Source organism: Pituophis catenifer, unplaced genomic scaffold (genome assembly GCF_029215685.1).
Source record: "Pituophis catenifer annectens isolate HBS135680 unplaced genomic scaffold, rPitCat1.0.hap2 SCAF_12, whole genome shotgun sequence".
NCBI classification, from domain to species: Eukaryota; Metazoa; Chordata; class Lepidosauria; order Squamata; family Colubridae; genus Pituophis; species Pituophis catenifer.
The window spans coordinates 6,583,106-6,601,664 of record NW_027256892.1 but is presented as its reverse complement, the minus strand read 5'-3'; positions in this window follow the sequence as shown (position 1 = coordinate 6,601,664).

Below are 18,559 nucleotides of genomic sequence, written 5' to 3'. Positions count from 1 at the left end.
TTCCTTCAATGTTTTTCAAGTGCTGTCCATACAAACCTTTGGTTTTCCATCTATTTAATCTGTCATACAGCTGTTTTTCTTTATATTCTGCCTTTGTTTCTGCTGTTTTTATAATGTTCTCTGTTTTCACAGCCTGCAGCAATCTTTCTGTGTTTTGGTTCACATAATCATTCAAATTTGGTTTTTCTTCTTCTACAGTTTGATGGATTTGCAATAGCCCTCTGCCCCCTATTCTTCTTGGCAGGTACAACCTATCGGTGTCACTTTGTGGATGTAAAGCGTGCTACATATTCAAAAGTTTATGCATTTTCCAGTCCAGGTTTTCCAGTTCAGCCACAGTCCATTATTATTATTATTATTATTATTATTATTATTATTATTATTATTATTATTATTATTATTTATTGGTTAATCTTTAGTGAGATTCACAGCCTTTAAGGCTGGTTAATAGCTCAGCAGCTCGAGTCCTAACCAAGGACCTAGGAACTGTTAAGGTATCGTCGGAGGATGTAAGCTGTTCCGAGTAAGGTGGTTTTTTGTAGAGTCAAAATGTTCAAGTCCGGCAAATTTAGAATTTCTAAATAGCGGGGTAGCCCTTTGGGTATTGCTCCGAGGGCTCCAATTACAATCGGGACAACACACGATTTCTTTTTCCAAGTCGCTCAACTTCAATTTGCAAGTCCCGGTACTTTGTGATTTTTTCTTGCTGCTTATCTTCAATTCGTGCATCACCAGGTATTGCAATGTCAATGAACCATACTTTTTTCTTTTCAACTATTGTTATGTCAGGTGTGTTGTGGACCAAGTGCCTGTCAGTCTGAATCCTAAAGTCCCACAAGATCTTGAGTTTCTCATTCTCTAAAACTTTCTCAACCTGATGTTCCCAGTGGTTTTTGCTGTACTCAAATCCAAACTTCTGGCACAATTTCCAGTGAATGATCTTAGCAACACGGTCATGGCGTTGTAGGTAGTCAGTTTGTGAAATTTTGCTGCACCCACTGATCAGGTGGTCGACTGTCTCATCTTTCTCATTGCAGAGGCGGCATTTGCTGTTGGTGGTAACATGTTGAATTTTTGCCTTCATGCAGTTTGGGGCTAGGGCTTGTTCTTGAGCTGCCAAAATAAAGCTTTCTGTTTCTTTTTTCAGTACTCCTGATCTTAACCAGTTCCAAGTTAGTTTCTGGTCAGCTTTGCCTTCAATACTTTTCAAGTATTGGCCATGCAGAGCTTTGTGTTTCCAATTTTTAGCTCACTGCTCAATTACTTCTTTCTTATATTCTGCTTTTGTTTTAGTTGTCTTTAAAAGGCCTCCTTTATTTACTTCCTTAATCATTGGTTCTTCACTTTTCTGGATGTAATCATTCAAGCTGCATTTTTCTTCTTCCACAGTCTGCTTTACTTGTAGGAGTCCTCGACCACCCTCTGCTCTTGGTAAATATAATCGGTCAACATCACTTTTAGGGTGCAAGGCATGATTCATTGTCATAAGCTTCCTTGTTTTTCCGTCCAAATTGTCTAACTCCATCTGGGTTGTTGTTGTTGTTGTTGTTGTTGTTGTTGTTATTATTATTATTATTATTATTATTATTATTATTATTATTATTATTATTATTATACACAAACTTGACAGTATACACAGCAAACAAGATAACCATGCTGGATTTTGTATCTCAAATCACTAGTCGAACACTTCCCAAGTGTTTAGGACTGCGTGATGTATCAGCAGATTATGCGAGCAGATCCCAGTAAGGTGGTCTTCTGCAGCTGACCAATGGTGATCTTTTCAGTGCCAATTGTTTTTAAGTGTTTGCCTAGGTCTTTAGGCACAGCACTCAGTGTGCCGAGTACCACTGGAACCACCTGCACTGGTTTATTCCAGAGTCTCTGCAGTTTGATTCTCAAGTCCTAATATCTGATGACTTTTTCAAGTTGTTTCTTGTCAATTCTGCTGTCACCAGGTATGGCAATGTCGACGATCCACACTTTTTTCTTCTCCACAATCGTTATATCCGGGGTATTGTGTTCCAAAACTTTGTCAGTCTGTATTCGAAAGTCCCACAGTAGTTTTGCATGCTCATTTTCGACCAGGCTTTTTTCAGGCTTATGATCCCACCAGTTCTTTGCTACAGGCATTTGGGGTCATCAGCGGATTTTTCTATTCTGGCTTTGATTACATTCGTTCTGATGGCTTGTTCTTGGGCTGCAAGAATCAGGCCTTCTGTATCTTTCTTAAGTGTTCCATTGGTCAGCCATAACCAGGTCTTTTCCTTATCTACTTTTCCTTGGATCTTTTCAAGGAACTCTCCATGCAGTGCTTTGTTACACCAGCTGTCAGCCCGAGTTTGCATCGCTGTTTTCCTATATTGATTTTTGGTTTGCTGCACTTTGAGCAGCTTCCTCTTGTTGACCTCCATCAAAGCTGGTTCAACACTGTCTTTTACATAATCTGCCAGAGCATGCTTCTCTTCTTCAACTGTCTGCTTCACTTGCAAAAGTCCTCTGCCGCCTCCTTTTCTGGGCAAATATAGCCTGTCGACATCACTACGCGGGTGCAGCACATAGTGTATATCATCAGTTTTCTTGCTTTCCTATCCAGGCTGTCCAGCTCTGCCTGTGTCCAGTTTATGATCCCAGCAGTATATCTGATGACAGGTATGGCCCAGGTATTTATAGCCTTGATGGTGTTACCGCCATTCAGTTTGCTTTTTAGAAGTTTCCTGACCCTTTGTGTGTATTCTTTGCTGACCACATTTTTCACTTGCCCATGCTTGATATTGTCCAGCTGCAGTATGCCCAGGTATTTGTAGGCTTCGGGTTGGTGGCACTTGATAGTTTGTCCATTGGGCATTTCAATTCCATAACTTTCTATGATCTTCCCTTTCTTCAGTGCCACTATGGCACATTTGTCCAGGCCGAACTCCATGCTGATGTCAGTGCTGAAAATTCAAACTGTATTGGTCAGTGACTGGATTTCAATTTCTGATTTTCCGTATAACTTCAGGTCATCCATGTACAGCAGGTGAAAGATTTTCTGTGAATTTTTAGCAGTTTGATAACCCAGGTTAGTCTTCTGTAGAATTGTTGACAGGGGGGGTCATGGCAATGATGAACAGCAGAGGTGACAAAGAATCACCCTGGAAAATCCCTCTTTTGATGTTGACCAGTCCGTAGCTTTCACTTCCAATAAACAGTTCTGTTTTCCAGTGCTTCATCACATTTGCAATGAAAGTACCAACACACTTGCATATTCCGATGACATCCAGGCACTTGATGATCCAGTTGTGCGGTAGTGAATCAAATGCTTTCTTGTAGTCAATCCAAGTTGTATGCAGGTTTGTTTTTCGGCTTTTGCAGTTCTCTATAATCATTTTGTCAATCAGGAGCTGATCTTTTGTGCCTCTGCTCCCTCGCTTGTTTCCTTTCTGCTCTACTGGCAAGATGTTATTTGCTTCTAGGTAGTCCTGGATCCTGTCAGCTATGATGCCGGTCAACAACTTGAACATGGTTGGCAGACACATTATTGACCTGTAATTTGCAGGTGTGGCCCCTTTTGCTGGATCCTTCTGTATCAAGTAGGTTTTTCCAGCTGTTAAACATTCACTGATGTTTCCTGTCTGCAGCATCCCATTGAACTATTCAGCCATTTTTCCATGCAGGCTGGTCAGGTATTTGAGCCAAAAGCCATGCAGTTGATCATTGCCCAGCGATGTCCAGTTCTTGACATATTATTTGAATTATTGAATTATTATTGTTATTGTTGTTGTTGTTGTTGTTGTTGTTGTTGTTGTTGTTATTATTATTATTATTATTATTATTATTATTATTATTATTATTACAACTTTATTCATTAAACATGAAACTCAATCAACTGAGTTGACTGAGAGACACCCGGGGGGGGGCCTTCTCTGTGGGAGCCCCTGCCCTTTGGAATGATCTGCCCCCAGAAATTCGTAAAATCTCTGATCTCCGTGTGTTTCACTGTGCCCAGCCCAGGCTGGGCTATCAATGTAAAGATTTTAATTGGTTTTAAATGGGATTTTAAATTTGGGGTTTTATAAATTGGGCCTATTATTTAATAATTTTAATTATTTTTAAATTTTGTCTGCCTTTGTGTTTTTAGTTAGGCTGTACACCGCCCTGAGTCCTTCGGGAGAAGGGCGGTATAGAAATAAAATAAATAAATAAATAAATAAATAAATAAATAAATAAATAAATAAATAAATAAATAAATAAACTGAACATTCAAAAATGCATCACAAATACCACTAACTGGTGCTAATGGTTGATACGGTTTATTATTATTATTTTTCGGTAGCTAAGGAGTTTGTTTATTTGGTTTTCTTTCCTCTCAATTTTTTTATTTGTTTAATAAATAGGAAATTAAGGGAGGGAAAAGGAATGGGGAAAAGGGGGTATGAAATATAAGGGGGATGAAGCAAAAAGAAAAACATTGACTTCCGACTCTTCTTAGCACAGTACAAGATAAAAACACTCCAAGCTTTTACACATTAATACATAACTAGCCATTTTTATAATGACAAATCTTTCTGATCAACAAAACCAAAGTCAAAGTTTCATTTTTTTTCATCACAAGGACAAAATCAAGAAGTGATATCCAAATGAAAATATATTTTCCTCTTTGAATAAAATAATCAATTTAGCCATTCTTGCTTTAGCTTCCTTGCTACGGAAATAGTATGTATTTCTATTTGCACCTAATAATCTTTGTGAACTGTCACCATTTTTAACAAGATTCATTGTATTCTTTCAAATTCATTGACCTTACTGAAAAAAACCACTGTTTTTTTCACCTTTTTTGAAGTGCTAAATGTTTTTTAAACACTTTTTTTGAAGTCAAAACTTACTAATGCATTTTTTTCTTCTACTTCTTAACATAGAAGCTTTAAACTTCAATATTAAATTTAGACTCATTCCTCCAAACTACCCTTATAGATTTTTTTTCTTTTATAAACATCTTTTTTAACACACAACATTTTTCTTTAAAATGGTACATCATTTTCTTTAACTTTCTCTTAATACAGGTACTCTCAAATACATTTTCAATAACATATGCCTACTTTAAGAAATACTTAAGCATACACAAAAACACACACACACATAACTTAAATTATATATAAGATTAAAACTTTTTTTCAGTTAAAAATATCAAATAAAGAAAGATCCATCCTAATTCCACTTAACTCACTGAGTTTAAGTCACTCCTTCCAGCATGTCTTCATGAAGTAAAATCTTTTTCTTCTCTGGAAGTTTTATCAAGTAGTTATAAGCCCCCCCCCCACCCACTTTTTATCACAGAATCATCAACCTTGTTACCATCCTTAAAGAAAAGGTCCCACATTTGTGGTTTTTCTCCCCGTTCTTTTTTCAATTGTGTTGAGAGTTTATATTTAAACCATAATAGTGAAAATTAATATCAGGTTTTTCCAAAATTGCAATGAACTCCTCTGCATTTTCAGCTACTTGTGAAGTTGCCTTGGTAGTTTGGTATCATTCTCCACATATTTGCATCTCAAAAGGAAATTGAGAGGATTTTTTATCATCCTTGGTGCAAAACTGGTCAACAAATTGGTGGGTTTTATTTATAGACCTTTCAAATATGTCTCTAAACTTTGCTCCATCATCTTGGCTTTCTCTTTTGATCAGGATCAGAAAATTTTAGCCATCCACATCAAAGAAGACCAAATTACAAATTACTACAATAATAAACTAAAATCACAGACTTCAGTCTTTATGTTTCTCTGTCAGCTTTTTTTTTTTTTTTTGCTCCACACTTCCTTATTTGGCTTGCCTTAGCAACCTTCTTCCTTGTTATTTAACGCACACACACAAACATCCCTAAAATGACGCAAGTCTTCAAAAAGGTGTAGGAAACTGTGACTCAACAGAGCCTTTTTTAACTTTCAACTGGACTTAGAAAAAATTAATAGTCCTTGAAAGTGATTAAGAAGTGAAATGCACAACTTACTGTCCATTACGTTGAATTTCAGAATGGTGGCTTCTTCAACCCTGAACAGATTGCTCAGATTTCTCCTTATTTCTAGGTTGGTTCTTTGATTAATTTCCACCCATTGCTCCTTGTTCTGCCTTCAGGTATTTTGGAGAAGATGAAAATTGTAGTCCAAAACATTTGTTGGGTGCCCAAGTTTGGAAAGATTGGTTCATGTGACTACATGCAGATGGAGGTGCTACTTTCTCAGAAGTGTTTTACTGTTGGTTTCTTTTTTTTCAGAGTCCATCTAATAATTGTAATTAATCCTTGTAATCCTCCCACCAAAATACTAACCAAGGTCTAATTTTGATTAGCTCTTTCAAGTTTAGCCAAAGTTGGCTGGGACCTAAATTCTTCATTTGGAGATGCCAGTATTGAATTTGGGACTTTCTTGGGACATGAACAGTATCTACTAGACCTCTCAGTTACAACCATATCTTATTTTATGAAAGTTGCTTTAGATACGCCATCAGCATCAAACAAACAAAAGGCTAAATAGTTTTGTAACCCCCATAGCTATTTAGCAGTAGTTATTTTATCTCAGATGCATACAAGAACTTCGTCTTAGCCCCGACCTGCGTACCTTTCGCCGCACCCTGAAGACCCTTCTGTTCCAGCAAGTCGGATAGGCCTAATACGAATTTTATAAGGGGTGTATGTATGTTTTAATTTTTGAGCCAAATTTTATATATTTGATTTTAATTGGTTTTAAATTTTGTAAATTTATGTGTTTTAGTATGGCTGTACACCGCCCTGAGTCCTTCGGGAGAAGGGCGGTATAGAAGTCTAATTATAAATAAATATAAAAATAAATAAATACAAGTTGTCCTCATTTAACAACCAGTCACTTAGCAAATGGTTGAAGTTATGAGACACTCCAAAAAAGGTACCTGAATGGCTCAGATTTGAAGTTCCAATTTCAAACTCTCATAGGATTGCATTTTGGGTGCTGAGCAACTGCCCTGCATTTATGGCTGTTTTCAGTTCCTGTGGTCACATGACCATTATTTATTATTATTATTTTTTGTCCCAACATTCATGTTTACCTTTGATTTTGGGCAAAAAACACCCATTGCTGACAATAGGTTTGCTTAATGACTGTGGTATTAATTAATGACTGCAGCATTTGCTTAAAAAACAACACACACACACACACACACACAATCAGAAAATTGGATTGGTCATGTGATAACCCACTTGATTTACGATTGTAATTCCAGGCTCAATTATGGTCATAAATCAAGGGCTACATGTATGCAATTTGAAAATAAGTACGGGGTTTTTTTTCTCTCTAAACTGTATTTCTTTTGAACTTGAAGTTGCCTCCAAGCATGTTTCTGCCTCCAGTGCAGAAACGTCTATATAATAAGAAAAGGCAGATTCAATATTGCTTGATCCTTCCCCTTTCATTTGTTTCCTTTCTCAAAAGGTACAAAGCTAGATTGTAAAGCTAATTTTAAATGGAAAGCAATCAGAAGAAGAAAATGGGTTACTTAGTTGCTCCACCATACTTATAGCCTTGGACTTTGTTTTTTCTTTTTGTAATAGAAGAAGGGTTACCGGAATCTGATTGTTTGAGTTTATGAAATTTTGCAAACTGAATATACTTTTCAGTTCTGATGGAATGTTCCGTCCAGGAAGAAAGATTCACAAAATCTTAATGATTTTCTACCCACCTGCTGTTGGGGACAATAATGACTGTGAATTTGTGCTCAGTTATTAACATCCTGGCTTTCCTGCTGTGAAACAGTAGAACAAATTTTTACCTCTTAATGGGATTTTATCTAGGAGATGGCTGAGAGCCGCAGGGGGAACCATAAGGAGAGCTCCCTGGAGTCAAAGGGGCGCTTCGCAGATGGGACTCCTTATACCAGCATTAGTCATCACTTAAAGAGCTCATGGCTACATTGGGGTGGGGGGAAGCAGATCTGTTTGGGTGCCCAGGGTTTGCATGCAAAAGTCACTCTCAGTGACAAATAGCAGAACTGGTGGATCAAAGTGATGTCTTGGAACAAGGCTAGCAAGTTGCATCAGTATTAGGGCAAGGAAGGTTTAAAAAGAAACCCTCCATATTATTATGACCACTAGATTGGAACAAAGAGTTTATCATATCTCTGTGGTTGGGCTAGATGTATGCCTAGAAGCTATCTTCAACCATCACCTGCAAACAAGTTTTTGGTGTCCTTTTTTTTAACAATGGAAGATCCAGAAGAAGACCCTCTGTATATGTTGGCTTGGAGATGGCTGTCTTGCCAAAATTAATACCCCTGGAGAGAGTAAGATTGTGGAATGATTGTCTTCAATCAGGAAGAAGGAGCCATCTTTTGAACTTCAGTAGTTCAGTCAGGAGTCTTTTACTCTTTATTAATTGCAAAGGCAGATTGGCTTTGGGAAATATTCCATGTACATTCAGTAGAAAACTATACTTAGAATACCTACTATAACTGTAGGTAGGAATTTCTTACTGCTTGAAGAGGAAAGGAGAAATGCAACATGTCTATGGAGAATCTCAGTCATCCAGATCAAAGGTGCTTTTATTTTTTTTAGGAGGCAACTAGACTTTCTTGTTTTTTCTTTTGAAGACGTTTCGCTTCTCATCCAAGAAGCTTCTTCAGCTCTGACAGGATAGTGGAGAATGGAAAGATTTATATTCCTTGCAGACAGCTGGTAATTTGCAGCCTTTTAGAGGGTTATTGAAGCCCTTGGAGGTTTATCTGTGTCCTCAGGGCCACCTGAGTGGTGCTCCTGGTTTCCTGTAGTCTGCAATTTTTTCCTTTGGAAATCCATTCCTACTCCCACAACCATTCATTGTTCCAAAGGCTCTTTTTCAAAAGGCAGCTGGACTGCCTTGAAGACATTTCACTTCTCATCCAAAAAGCTTCTTCAGTTCTGAACTGAAGAAACTTCTTCAATGAGAAACAAAACTTCTTCAAGGAAAAACAAGAACCAGTTGCCTTTTGAAAAAGCACCTTTGGGAGAAATGCATCAAATAAAATTAATAAATAGACAAATAAAGGGGGTGGGGAGCAAGATAGAGTAGAAGCTGATGTAGAAGCCTTCTAACTCCAGTGAAATTCCATCTTAATGATCAGGACATGGAACAGAAATGTATGTGGGCTTCAGATGATGAGGAGTAGAAATGTCATTCTCAACAACTCTTCTCAACTCCTGCATGCCAGGTTAAATGGGGTCTGTGACTATCTTTGAGGCAGAAGAAAAAATATGGTTTTGTGAGAAAGAGACAAATAGATTTTATTTAATTTCATTCCTCTGGGAAGTAGTTAAAAGGACTGACTCAGAAATTCTGAAGGAGCAAAAGAAGGGATATTACTTTCCCAGCATTTGTTGCAGATTTAAATTTTTTTAAAAGAGATAAGGCAGAAAGATAATATCAAGAAGAAAGGCCAAAAATACCAGATGTATTCCATTAAGAAATTTAAGCTATGTCTCCTACAAGCTCAGTTGTGTGGGACTTAATGTAGTTTTCTTGGCAACAGGAGGAAAATGGTTTGCCAAATCCCTCATCTAGGTTTTTTAAAATATATATATTTTATTGTTTACATATAAATATATTGAATACAGTGTAATTGTCCCCGCTTTACTGTTCAGTCTAGCCTACAATCCTGGTATCCTATCATCCAAGAACCCCACTTATATAAACTGAGTTTGACTAAATGCAACTATAAGCTAAAGACACTATGTTTGTAGGAGATGACCTCATAAGCCATGAGTCCCTGCATGCCTGCAAGAGATTTAAGTCCAACCCACTTTGAATGCCTCTCTTATCTCCCGCTCATTTCCTTTAACCTCCAGTTGGTCAGATTCTTGTAGAGAGTTTAAGCTTGCAATAAATCTTTATAATAATAATAATAATAATAATAATTTTATTTCTATACCGCCCTTCTCCCGAAGGACTCAGGGCGGTGTACAGCCAATTTAAAAACACAAGACACAACAATAATTAAAAATTAAAATAATTAAATAAATTTGGCCGATTTAAAACCCCAAAAATTTAAAATACCCCAATTTAAAATTATTAAGTCGATAGCCCGGCCTGGCGGAACAACAGGGTCTTCAATGCGCAACGAAACACCCGGAGGTCGGAGATCTTGCGTATTTCCGGGGGCAGTTCATTCCACAGGGCTGGGGCTCCCACAGAGAAGGCCCTCCCCCTTGGTGTCGCCAGCCGACATAACTTGGCTGATGGCACCCTGAGGAGACCCTCTCTGTGGGAGCGGACTGGTCGGTGGGAGGCTATTGGTGGCAGAAGACGGTCTCGAAGGTACCCGGGTCCTATGCCATGGAGCGCTTTAAAGGTGGTAACCAACACCTTGAATCGCACCCGGAAGACCACTGGGAGCCAGTGCAGCTCGCGCAGGAGGGGTGTCACACGGGCACAACGGGTTGCGCCCATAACCACCCGCGCGGCCGCATTCTGGACCAGTTGGAGCCTCCGAGTGCTCTTCAAGGGGAGCCCCATGTAGAGAGCATTACAATAGTCCAGCCGGGAGGTGACAAGGGCATGAGTGACTGTGCGCAAGGCGTCCCGGTCCAGAAAGGGCTGCAACTGGCGGATCAGGCGAACCTGATAAAAGGCCCCCCTGGCCACGGCCGTCATATGCTCTTCTAAAGACAGCCGTGCATCCAGGAGGACACCCAGATTGCGAGCCCTCTCTGTGGGGGGCAAAGATTCACCCCCAATAGTCAGCGATGGCACCTGCTGACTATATCGGGACGCCGGCAGCCACAGCCACTCGGTCTTGGACGGGTTGAGTCTGAGCCTGTTCCTCCCCATCCAGACCCGCACGGCCTCCAGGCAGCGAGACATCACAGCAAGGGCATCGTTGGGGTGGTCTGGGGTGGAAATGTACAGCTGAGTATCATCAGCGTACAGATGACACTTCACCCCAAAACCACGGATGATCTCACCCAGTGGCTTCACATAAATGTTGAACAGAAGGGGCGAGAGGACCGACCCTTGTGGCACTCCCCATGCGAGATCCTCGAGGTCGACCTCTGCCCCCCTGCCAACACGAACTGCGAGCGGTCAGAGAGGAAGGAGGAGAACCACCGCAGAACGGTGCCCCCTATTCCTAACCCTCTTAACCGCCGCAGCATGATACCATGGTCGATGGTATCAAAAGCCGCTGAGAGATCTAATAGGACTAGGACAGAGGAGCAACCCCTGTCCCGAGCCCTCCAGAGATCATCCACCAACGCGACCAATGCCATTTCTGTGCTGTGCCCCCGCCTGAAGCCCGACTGGCACGGGTCTAGATAGATAGCTTCATCCAGGTGCCCGGGCAGTTGTCGTGCCACCACACTCTCAACAACCTTCGCCACAAAACGAAGGTTGGAGACCGGACGGTAGTTAGCTAATTCAGCCGGGTCCAGGGAAGGCTTCTTCAGAAGGGGCCTCACCACCGCCTCTTTCAAGGCGGCGGGAAAGGCACCCTCACTCAGAGAAGCAGTTATAATCCCCTGGAGCCAGCCTCGTGTAACCTCCCGGGAGGACAGTACCAACCAGGAGGGACACGGGTCCAATAAACATGTGGCGGCACTAATCCTACCCAGAACCCTGTCCACATCCTCGGGAGCCACAGGATCAAACTCCTCCCAGATAATATTCTCAAGGCCTGCTCCTGTCTCCTCCCCTGGACTCATCCAATCGGAGTCCAAGCCATCCCGAATCCGAGCGACTTTATCATGCAGGAATTGCACAAAATCCTCAGCGCGGCCTTGCAAGGGATCTTCCCGCACTCCCCCCCGGAGGAGGGAGTGGGTCACCCTAAACAGGGCGGCTGGGCGGTTCTCTGCAGATGCGATAAGAGCGGAGAAATGATTAGATTTTGCCGCTTTTATCGCCACTAGGTAGGTCTTGATATAAGACCTCACCTGTGTCCGGTCGGAATCGGATTGACTAGTCCTCCAAATGCTCTCTAGGCGTCTTTTCCGACGCTTCATCTCTCTCAGCTCCTCAGAGAACCAAGGAGCCAATTGAGATCGGCATCGGGTCAGAGGCCGCAAAGGCACGACGCGGTCCAAAGCTCCGGCGGCCGCACTCTCCCAGGCGGCCACCAGCTCTTCAGTCGAGTCGTGTGCCAGAGTCTCAGGAAACGGCCCAAGCTCCATCAGGAACCTTTCGGGGTCCATCAGGCGCCTGGGACGGAACCATTTGGTCGGTTCCGTCTCCCTGCGGCGGGGGAAAGCGGCAGGAAAGTCTAAGTGAAGGAGCGAATGATCTGTCCATGACAAGGGTTTGATGTCTAGATCCCCTCTACCAAGATCATTCAACCACTGACCAGAGACAAAAATCAAGTCCAGAGTGTGTCCCCCTATGTGAGTTGGGCCTTGAACTAACTGGGTCAGGTCCATGGCCGTCATGGAAGCCATGAACTCCCGAGCCGCCTCTGACGCCTCACCCGCAGACGGAAGGTTGAAATCCCCCATGACAATAAGTCTGGGGGTGTCAACCGCCACCCCGGCAATGACGTCGAGTAGCTCGGGCAGGGTCGCTGCCACGTGGCAGGGAGCCAGGTACGCAGTCAGCAAACCCATCTGCACCCCACGGCCCCACTTCACAAAGAGGGACTCACATCCGGCTATCTGAGGAACAGTGGTCTCCCTCGGACAAAGACTTTCCCTAATAATCACCGCCACTCCCCCACCCCTCCCCTGGGCCCTTGGCTGATGAAATGCACGGAAACCTGGTGGGCACATTTCAACGAGGGGGACCCCCCCTCTTGGCCCAACCAGGTCTCCGTAATACCTGCCAGGTCCGCACCCCCCTCTAAAATAAGATCACAAATGAGGGGGGCTTTATTAACGACCGACCTGGCATTACACAACATCAGCCGCGGACCCTGGGCCTGAGATTCTGCACAACCCAGGACACGAGTCGCGCATTGGGGGCCGGGGTGCATAATTACTTGTAGACAGCGTGTGCGCACCCCCAGCACATGATATGGCCCCCTGCGCCCGTCATACCTGCCCCTCCCACTCGTTGTTTCAATTACACAGCCCTTCCTATCGTCCCCCTGCTCCCCGGTTAAATTTCCTTTCACGACCCCTCTGTTGCAGCCAATCGACCCATCACCCCGCTCAGTTGCTATCTGAACCCCCCCGGGTCCACTTTTACAACCCCCTCCCTTCCTCCCGGGTCCCCTTAAAATTTTGGTTAAAAATTTAGCTAAAAAACCCCTCAACCCCCTTCTCGCACCATGCCACCTCTCGGGGTTCCAAAGCCCGTCATTAAGGTAGGCCCTCGATAAAGTGGAGGGCCAAACCTGCGAGAGGGGGGAGTCTCGCAGTGCACATAGCTCTGCCGCCGAGTACATCAAATAAGATCAGAATGAGAAAGCAGTTTGGTAGGGTCCACAGTCCTAGGACAGAAGGTCTTTTTATAAGCAGCAACCTGGAATCCCCTGCTCTCTCACAGCAGCGGAAGGAGTTGGTTTATACAGTCAGCAGGAGAAAAGTTTTTCCCAGCCACCCTCTCACAGTGGCCGGCCAGATGTCCAAAAAGCAAGGAATTTGATGGTATCATCCCTTCTGATAGAAGATGGTTCAAACAGCCAACTTCCCTCAGGGTCCACAAAATACTGTCCAAGTCCCCGTCTGCCGGGAGTTTCGATGGAAGTGATTAATATGATTTGATTTGATTTAAAGCGGGGTACAAATAAAGCTGCCCAGTAGTTGCCCAATAATTCCGTAGGAGGATAGATGTATACACAAGGGAGAGGAGAGGGTGAGGGGGGGGGGGAGGAAGGCTGACTCCCAGGCCGATAACAGGGCCAGAAAGGGGGGGAGGAGGGGGAGGAGAGGCCACCCATGGAGGCCCCATCCCAGAGCCATCCACCGGACTCTCCAATCCCAGATCTTTCCATCCCCCCTCGTCATTTGAGCCATATCATGCCTCCGTTGGCGACCTCCGCTTCGCCTCTCCGCCAGCATCGAATGTCCAACAGCTTCCACCTCACCCTTTTTCGCAGCCATCTTTATCCAGCTAAACATCCCCTCCCAATCGCTGCGCAGCGGCTGCCATTGCCGCTGCCGCTTATACTCTTTTGAACTGCCTAAATCTCCTGATTTCTCTGGTGCCTGATGTTATTCTGCAATGCTTGTCCACATACAATGGGACAGTGTATATCCAAAAGTTTCCAAGTATTAATCAGATCTCTACTTCGCTAAACTCTATTTAGCTTTTTGAGATTGGATAAAGTGATGTAGATGCTGCCACCTAGCTGGGCATTAAGGCATTTAACGGAAACCAAATTCCATTTTGTAGGAAATGTGACTTGGAGACGTGTTCGGATTGATCGGTCTGAAAACACTGGGAAAAGGAACTAGATGCAAATTAATTTGAAAAATAGCAGTCCCATCGGGTGTCACAAGTTTTCCAATGCACATTTGATTTGCATTTTTGGTGGTGCTAATTTGGATAGAGAAACTCTGCATTCCGTTGAATTCATTTGATAAATATTCAGTATTATTTATGCAGCATAGATAATGCTGTAAGTTGGCTTTGATCTATCAGTTATTCGATGTGGACATTTCAGTGTTCTGTGCACAGACTTCATTTTCCACTGGCACCACTCTACCTAGCTCTGGCAGTGTCACAGCATCTGCAGGGGCATCTCCAAGTTGCCTACTTCCTGGATGTATGGAATTTGGTTCCCAGAATTCTTAGCTATGGTCCTTCTGTTTGGGCAATCCTGGGAGATAAAGCCCACATAGAAGTCATAGAATAATAGAGTTGGAAGGGACCTTGTAGATCTTCTCGTCCAACCCTCTGCTCGAACAGAAGATACTATGCCATTCTGGACAGGTGGCTGTCCATGGTCTTTTTGAAAACATCCAGTGATGGAGCACCTACACCTTCATATTTGAATGCCCCAGGTAAGGGAAGGCTGATGGCAGCAACGCTTCCCTGTCAGCCAAGATGGGCCATAAAAGTGCTGATCAGACCAAATAAGTCAAGGCTGCACTAAGGGAAATAAAAGAAAACATCCATTTGTGAACAGCACCTGAAACAATCTATTGCCCCTTGGGAGAGAGCAGAATGGAAAGATGATTAGCTGCTGCAGCTGTTCCTACTAGATGAATGGGGAGAATGCCAATCTCTCAGACTACTGCTTCAGGATTAGAGTATTGGCTTTCCACGCATGCCAACCCATTTCTGTATTGCTATCAAGAAAAATTTGAAGACGTGTCCATTGTAACACTAAGGTCGAGCTAGGCTTTAAAAAGCCTTTATCCCTTTTTATAATTTTGAAGAGACGGAACTGAACTAGTTATACAAATAATAGGACTAGTGATAGGCAGCATTCTGCATTTAGAGTTTGTTTTTGAATACAGTGACCCAGCTGTAGCTTTGCTTAATTAATCTGAGCACAATGGCTATTACTTAACAAATTTGTTATGGCATTAATGAATCCCTTAATGGACACATAAAGGCTCTCCCCTTTTAGATTTGCAATTATCCCTATTTTCAGTGGACTGTGATGAATTCTGCAAAATGCCCTATGAGGACACCATACAAAGGTTCTTATCTTTCCTACAATGTTTTCTGGAGAAAAGGCAGTGTGATCTTGAAGCCATGTTTTCCAGAGTTAATTCCTTTGTTATTTGTGTAGTCTATCTATCTGCAAAATGATTATTCCTCCCAGAGTCAACATAGTCCAGAGTTGTTCCACATGACATATCAAGTTTCTCTCTACCGAAACACAATGAGCAGCCAGCTAAGATGACAGATGTTACAGGGGAGTAACAAAAGTTTCTTCATTATTCCTTTTCTGCTTAGGGACATATACATTAGGGGTGGGTTCTACTCACCTTTACAACCGGTTTGCAATGGGGCTGCTCACGCACACACGTGCTCTTCTGCACATGCACAGAAGCTTCTTCTGCATGTGCAGAAGTGTTCTGATGATGTCAGGATTGGTGAGCAGAGCCTCCCTCCGGTTTTACTACCCGTTCTATAGAACCGGTCCAAACCAGGGGCAACCCACCACTGATAGACATGTTCTCTTCAGTCTGTCCATCATCTTTTAGGCTAAAAGTTCCTACTTGGTCAATAGTCTTGAAGCTTCTGGTCCAACTAATGTCCAACGCACATTATGCAAAACCTTAATGAAGTCTGCTCTGTTTCAGTTCAATAGAAGTTTCAGTTCAGTTCAGAGGTTTCTCCTTAGTTCTAATTTGCTCCTCTCCTTGGAGAGTTTCCAACAATGGATGGAAACTAATCAAGGAGAGAAGCAAACTAGAACTAAGGAGAAACGTCCTGAGAACAACTAACCAGTGCTTGTCTTCAGGGGGTTGTGGGTGCTCCATCACTGGAGGATTTTAAGAAGAGACTGGACAGCTACTTGTCTGGTCTTCTATTTGAGCAGGGGGGTTGCCTAAAAGACCTCCAAGTTTCTTTCCAATTTCTATTCTTCTGTATTCTGTATTCTCTCTACAGTGTTGGTTTATGGCTTATCTTTGCAAGTGAAGCAGCCCACAGTGGGTTTTTTAAGAAATCATAACACAATCATGTAGCCATTGGGAATATACATGCCAGTGGTGAAATTCATTTTTTTTTACTACCGGTTCTGTGGGTGAGGCTTGGTGGGCGTGGCAGGGGAAGGATACTGCAAAATCTCCATTTCCATCCCTACCCCACTCCAGGGGAAGGATATTGCAAAATCCCCATTCCCACCCCACTCTGGGACCAGCCAGAGGTGGTATTTGCCAGTTCTCTGAACTACTCAAAATTTCTGCTACTAGTTCTCCAGAATCTGTCAGAACCTGCTGGATTTCACCCCTGATACATACTTAAGCCTGTGAGCCACCCTTTGCAATAATGTTTGAAATAACCTATGCATTTTCAAAGGCTGCATTTTCAGAAATGTTTAAGAGGCTGTACCTTCAATCACATCCATGGTGCAAATTGGGGAGAGGGAGGGGAAAAGAAAATGGAGCCACAATGAGCAAAATCCTGTTTTTCCTTATTTTTGTCTCCTGACGCTAAGATCTGCATATGCTTGCCATATTGGATATTATCAAGGGCAATTGTAATAAAATTTTAGCAACTATGTTCCATATAATTTTGCTGTTGAGCTGTGAAGAAGCTATATTTTTTGTACTAAGCAAAAATAAAAAAAATCAACTCCAGGCATAATTGCAAATTATGTCTAATTGCATTTCAATTCAATGAAGGATGAATAAAGTATGCAAATTAGACATCTTATCTAATTTGCTGTCATTTTGATACTGCCTATCTTCAGAATGAGGCAAATAGTCAAAGGGAAAGGTTACAAAAATAACTTTTTTTTACTGCTACGGAAAAGAGAAGAAGATACGACATTAAGGAAATTAATTGTCAGTTACACAACTGATGACAAGTATTGAGGTTCCTACTAGGAAAGCATCCAAATCAAGTCCTGAAGATTTCTGGGTTTATTATTTTTATCTTGCTTGCTTTCATATTTACAGCTTTTTTAGAGGGTCAAAGTCCCGTTTTTCTAAAGGCATCTGGAAGCAAAACTGGAATGTCATTCCACCAAGAGCACAAGATAGGGTGCCAATGCCTTCAAGTCTCACTCAATTTTTGTATCTATCAAAAAATTGTGCAAGTGGTTTGCAACTGCATTCTCCCTGGATGTTTTTTGTGCAAGTCTCCAATAGTCCCAAAGGTGCTTTTCCAGACGGCAATTGGACTTTCTTGTTTTTTTCCTTGAAAACATTTCACTTCCCATCCAAGAAGTTCTTCAGTTCTCCAGTAGCAAAAAGTTCATTGCAATGTTTGCTGGCAGGGTCCCTGTGTGCTAAGTATTGGCTTGTCAAATTATTAGTTCACAAATAAGCCATGATGGATGAATTTTTACAACTTGACCAACCAGAAAGATTGCTTCTTATAGTGAGAATGAAAGAAGGCATTTCTGAAATAAACAAACTGTTAAAAAGTTATGATATTTATGTAGTTACTTACCAAGCACGTATATAACCCTCCAGTAATGGAAGTTGTGTATGACCTTGGGGGATGAAGGGAAGAGATGCAATCTGAGAAGAGAGGCATGAACCCTCAATAGCTTAACCATCAGAAGAATTTAGGAAGACCACCTTAATGGAAGTTTGTTCTTTCAGACTTGCAAAATTCTGTTAATGTAGCCTTACAATAAAGTAGAATTAGTTCATCTAGTTGTTTTTCTTGTCCAGAGGACTGACAATGTTTTAGATTTATGAAGACAAGTTTTGATGCCCATTTGGTTGCAGAGGGTATAACAGAACCTATTTTTCTTGGTCTCTGCATTTTGGTTTACCGGTTCCCAGCCCCCTCTTAAAATAAATAAGGAAAAATGTAACAAACTATTTTTCCTTTACTTGTTTGGCAAAAATATGCATATTGCTCTACTCTCTCTCAATCTAATTTATTCCATTAAGATTTGCAGCTCTTTTCCTTGAAAACTAAAAATAAACGATCCAACAGCTATTAATCCATGCCTGATTGTTAAAACATGTATATTGTCCTTTTTTCAGCTGAACCTTTAATACTTTTCATTTATTGTC